Source organism: Diuraphis noxia, unplaced genomic scaffold (assembly GCF_037042655.1).
Source record: "Diuraphis noxia isolate RWA-SAM2 unplaced genomic scaffold, SU_Dnox_SAM2 contig0003, whole genome shotgun sequence".
Classification (NCBI taxonomy): domain Eukaryota; kingdom Metazoa; phylum Arthropoda; class Insecta; order Hemiptera; family Aphididae; genus Diuraphis; species Diuraphis noxia.
The window spans coordinates 77,013,022-77,019,441 of NW_028301713.1; the positions used below are offsets into that span (position 1 = coordinate 77,013,022).

General features: G+C 28.8%; 1 protein-coding gene across 1 annotated transcript in view; it reads left to right on the forward strand.

Moving 5' to 3' along the window:
* LOC107173563 (uncharacterized) overlaps positions 1-6,420 on the forward strand; it is a 321,113-nt gene that overhangs the window by 114,380 nt on the left and 200,313 nt on the right. The window lies entirely within an intron of this gene.

A 6,420-nucleotide genomic window follows, 5' to 3' on the forward strand; every position in this document is an offset into this window, starting at 1 on the left:
TTTAATTTTCAACTCGATTCAATAATTATTTATTTTTGTCTTAAGTTCACCTTTACAGTTTTATCTTATAATGATTTATAACTTTTTATATCGTTCGTGAACTCCAGTGATTGTTTTATACGCTCGATCGTAACACGCAATAATTTAAGTTATCTTGCGTATTTGATTATTACTTATTCGTTTATTACTGTTCACTTATATACTCAGTAATGATTTTTTTAAATTTTTTTTTTTTATCCTTATTTCTGTCGTATTTTAATCTTGGATAAACTATTGACATTTACAAATAACTCTGTAAATGCTCATAGAAACTTGTATTATGTTAAATCAATAAATATAATATTAATCAAATATTTAAATCATGTTTATATCAAACCAGCTATATCTATACTGACATCGACCGAGAAAATATACAGAACATAAAATACGATATAGTATATCGGCGTATCTCAGTTTTAGTGTACCTCAGTTCGCGGTAAAATCGGTGTCGGTTTTGGTTACACCTAGGTTTATAAACTTATTCGACCGAGATGGTCGCCCGTGGCGAATTAGATATAGCACTTGGTGTCGTATATTTTCAAGCGTGGCTCAAACTGTTTTCTAAACTTTTCTGATATCTCTAAAAACAATCTTTAAAACTTTCGTCAAAATTGGTCGAATATTTTTTGAGAGTACAAACTTGAAACATATAAGGACATTGTATTTTGCTGCAAACACTTTTGAATATCAATAACTGTAAATTAAATATTGTTTTATTTTATTTAAAAAAAAACCATTAAAAACGTGTGACTATTGCTAGGTCAGCCACAGTCCATATTAGTTAGGTAATTAAAAAAAAAAAAAATTGTATTAAGGTACGGTTTCCCTGCAGCGTCTGACGCCGAGACCCTAAATTATGTATTTTGTGTATGACTGGTTTCGCTACTCGCGTTTGACGCGACGCGTTAATCGCTTTGACGCGGCGTCCGGCGTCAGTACCGGTCCGGACCAGTGTTGCGTCAAGACGCCTGGAGTCATCAGTCAACATGTACATGTCGATCAAAACATTTTCATTTTCTCCAACAGAGGACGAAATTTTGATTTCACTAGTGGAAAATAAACTTTTGAAAGGTTTTCTTTTTTTTGGAATTAAATTCATTAGTAATTCGTTTTCAATTTCTTCATTACGAAGCAACAATTCGCAAATAGTATTATTATTATTAATGATACTGTTCAAAATAAAATGTTGATTCATTTTGAAAGATAAAAAAATCAAATATGGAAACTACGTGTGGAAGAGACAACGGTCGCAGTAGTACTAAAAGAACGGGATAAAATAATAAAATTTTCAGCGTCTGACGCTACAGGGAAAACAGGGTAAACGCAGCGTTCAGACGCCGCGTCAAGACGCGTCGTTCTATCTTGTCTAGACGCTGCAGGGAAACCGTACCTTTAACCAATGGTGACATTATATATAAATAAAAAAAATATTCGATTTTTCGTGAGGCAAAACGAAATTTATGTTTGAACTAACATATTAGAATTTAGAGTGATTGAACAATTAAGTTTAAAAACATCTTTCGAGTCTATTGATATGAATTTTATTGAAATCGGTCCAGTATAGTTTTTGAGATTAGTGTGACTAAACATCAAACCTATTCCAGCTTAATATAAATTTATAATTTACATTGTATACCTATTAGTATTAATTTACGGTGCTGTAATCTTCAAAAATATTAAATCCTGATGGCTGCCAAAATATGTTTTTTTTTTTTTTTTGTAGTTATTAAAAACACTGTTTTTGACATAAGTAAAGATACACGTGGGAGTTGTGCCTATAGTTCCATACTGTATACCAGTTTATACAATTAAAACAAAATTAGTTTTTTACGGTAGTTTCTTGTATTCGTATCAGTGTATCGCAAGCTAAAAATTAAATAGTTACAAATATAATACGAAAATACAGTTTATTTGCTACAAATTTAAATTTTTTTCATTTACATCATTAGCCAAACCTAGTATTTACAGTGAATTCTCCAATGACTTTGTATTTAAGCACCATCGACGTCATTTTTAGCTTTCAAGTATTTTACATTTTTAATTCTGACCGTTAACCTTTACTTTTCTCATTATTTCCATAGTATGAAATATTATTTACAAATTTTCTTATGTTTGTTATTTGAATAATATTAATTACTCCTAAACTTTCTTTCACCTTTGTTGTTCTTTGAAAGATTTCAGCGAATAATTATTAATTATATCTTATTTTTTCTGTGAATGACTATTTTACTTTAAAAACATGTACATACATTTCAAAGCGTTAAACATTTTTGCATTACCTTCTTACTTAATTATTTATTCTTTACTTTTACGTTTGTACCTATATTGTTGTCTTGTAATTTATGATTACCTATTAACTGTCTTAGAACTCATTAACTCGATTTATTTAAACTTAAATTACAATGAAACATAAGACATATATGATATTTAAGAAATGTATATTATATACAAGATCTCGATTATATGGTTAATTACACTTACATTGTACTTTATTTCATATTATTTAATAATAATAATTCTGCATGTGTTTTATCATACTACCAAAAATACTAAAATACATCCAAAAACACAAAACCAAATATTTTTTTTGTAAAATATATAGCTTTTACACGTTTACGACTATACCATTTCAGACTATACCAATACAAGTTCAAGTATAAATTAACCATGGTTACTTAATTATATTATTTAAATAAAGATACTAATTAGATAATAAACAAAATGGTCTTAGACAAAGGGGAATGATTATTTATACGGTAGAAGAAATTCATATTTGTTGAATAATTTAATTCCATATTTAATCCATTATCAGGTATGCATTTAATATACTTTTAACTAATAGTTAATAAATGAAATTTATTGTCTTGATATTAGCTGAGTAACTTCAATATTAAATCATTGTGACGAGTATTAGAATCTATTAATTATGCATTGTTATTATAATAATAATTTTTTTCAGTTTTTCAGTTTTTGGAATTAGATAATAATAAAATGTACGATTAAAAACATAGCTCATAAAGAAATGTGTAATTTTGTGACGGTAGGTTAACTTCCTAGTTATCCTTGTTTTAATCCTATCTCGTATAATACATACGTTTCTTATTTATAATAATTATAAACCTATTTTTGTCGTATAAATCTGAACGTAGAACCATACATATCGCGAGAAACATGTGACAATTTCTGTCTATAAAGTATGTTAGTATGTTACAGAATATACTAATACTGTATAGGCCTATAAAGCCTAATTTTAAAAGGTAAATATGTTGTGTAGGTACTGTGCTGTATGCATGAAAATAACTATATGTCTTCATCCTAGCCCGTGTATTAACAAAACACATGTTATACTCAGTATTATCATAATTAGACGTTCAGGTTTTAAATTTTAATTTACGTAAATTATTTATCACACGATATTCCTTCGTATAAAAACAATCTTATCATAATATCAAACTGTCTAGAATTGTAATTTATTTATTTGTTAAGCCTTTCGTGTCTGTAGTACTTTACAAACTATTTTTGTATACATGGATACGTTCTTTTTTTATTGTTAGTTGTGAAATTGTACAGCGAGGGTATTTATATGTGTATAAAGTGTTGGTACATAATTTTTTAACCAATAATTCTCTTATTATTATTTCTACTTTATGAAATTGAGTCTTCAAAATTCATATGTTTGTTAAAACATTCATGATCGATCACCGAACCCATCTTATTTTGCATTTTGTTATGGACAAATTGATATAAGTAATAAGTCATTCATTAATCGCTTGATTTATTTTTACGTTTGGAAATTGGAAAATATAGCACATTATTTGTGTGCCTAAAGAAGACGAATATATTTTAATTATTGTAAATTACTTGTATACTTTACTTTTTTAGATACAAAATTTGTTTACAATAGTGAGCTGTTACGCGTCGTTGGAGTTTTTACAAATAGCATAATATTACGATTCAGTGATTGCATAAAATGCATTGTTACCTATTGCTATTGGAATCATTGTTTTTTACTTTTCCGGGATAATAATTATTTATCATAATAATCTCATGTTATTTATTTATATGATATATTATGAATATATGTATATAAATATATATTATATATATATATAATATGTGCGTGTTAGCTGCTTACGCGTTACCAATCAAAATATATTTGTCAAGTATTATTATGATCGCTGTATGTTTATAATATCAATCTCTAATTGTTGTCGTTGAAATATTTCCTTAATTGAGGGTGTAAAATAGCCTTTCTAGTTGATTGCCCAAAGGGGCGTCGCCAAAACGAATTATAGAGTATTAAACTGGTGTGCACGTGGCTGGCAGGTTGTTTTTGGGTCGGAGTGTATGTTGTACAGCAGACCGGTAGTAAAAAAAAAAACTGCACTTTTTGGTCTGTTTGGCAACATGATTTAAATCTATATCCGGTTAAGGAAAGGGGGAAATAACGCGTGTTTATATAATATAATATTATAATAAAATTATAATATTAGTGCTTTGAAAACGCCTTATTTATGAGGAGCAGATAGTCACTCGACCCAGGAGCCATATTGAATCCGCAAAATCATGTAGTAGGGTGGGTGTCCGAGTGTAAACATTGTAAACGCCACGTCCGTTTGTTTTGGGTTTTTTTTTTTTAATGTTATAACACACCGACACCCTTCCAATACTATCCAATGCGCATATATGGTCTGAGTCACTGAAATCGATGGTTTTTACGCTGTAATTCCTCGTTTGTGCGTTGTCACGCGTACATAGGTAATAGTAATTATAATTAATATCTTATGCATGCATTTTGTTTCAAAATACTAAATTTATTTTTGTTTTACTATCAATATTTCAGTGTAATAGTTTATTTAACGAACAAGTTTTCTTTTTTAATTCAACAATTAAATAATTACATTTTGAATACAATTTTGGTTGTTTTAGTTATTTGTAATCGTTTATAATTCTTGACACGACGTTGCACTTGTCAAGTTAAAATAAATTATATCGCATAATGGAGAACTTTCAACTTTTTGAAGTTTTAGTAAACTTTTACAATTTTATATTTTACATTATTATATATGTACAATGCATATACAATATTTTAATAATTAATTTTCGATTTGCGTTGTCATTTCAAAGAATTGGTACTATACGAAATCTGTCAAAATATGAAATTATAAGAGTACCTATAGCTAGTTGAATATATGATTTGTATAAAGTTATGTCGGCTAAATATAAATATTAAACAGTGTAATATAATTCAATCCTTCTTCAATAACCGACACGCACTTTGTATTTGCTGTTCGTATTGTGTGCTCAATATTCCTTACGAGTTATTAGTCGCGTCGAGGGGAACATATTATATAGGCGTTGTTTGTTCGGTGGTATGGTATCGAGGAGAGGTTAGGTGTGGTGAATAAATTCGTTGTTGACAATAAAATAAAATGCGAACACGCCAAGTATACCTGCAGACATATACACGCGTACGCACACTACATCACATAACTATTATATTATTATTATATACGTCATATTATCATTATATAGACATAATTTTTTCGTGGCCGCCGCCCATAGAATCGCGTTCGGATAACCGTGACGGCGCTATTACTAATAATATAATAATACTGTATACCGCCGTATAACGCATATATAATCGTAAAAAACAAAATAAAACATTAAGGAGTCGTGAAAAAAACAAATATAAATAATGTGTAACAAAATATTATCCAGGGCGCGCAAATTACGGCTCATAAAAAGGGATTATCGGGGCATATTCGAAGTGATATATTTTTTTTTGTTTTATTTTGATTTATAGGTCATTCCGCCGTTCACACATTTGTTATTAACGTTTTGTAGCTGCATTAGGTTAAACCGGCATTTTTTTCAAGCTTAACATTACGAAAAATAAATAAAATGTTATAACAAAACAAAAATGAAACATAATCCTTATTCCCATGTGAGGCATACTTTTGAACGTATAAAACCGTAATGAACTAGTGTACAATATACAAACAAGGTAGTGTGGTCGCATTGCTCAATAATCACAAAAAAAAAATCACATTATAAATAAAAACTAAAAAACTTACTTGCACAAATTAAGTTTAATCGTGTGTGTGAAATATATGCGATTATTATTTAGGCTGTGGATTTGAATGCAAACATTTTACCTGAACGCTTACGCATTGATTTGTTTACATAATATACTGCTGCGTAGTGCAGATAAATGATTTAACAATTTAAATTTTTATTCTTTATCATCCTTGTTAGGAATAGCATCCATTAATGCATTTTGGTCATTATAAATACTTTTTTCGATTTTTTCTATTGTATTTTGTACCTTATAAGGTGGATAGTGAACGTGTTGATTACATTACGAGTTCAGTTGTGTAT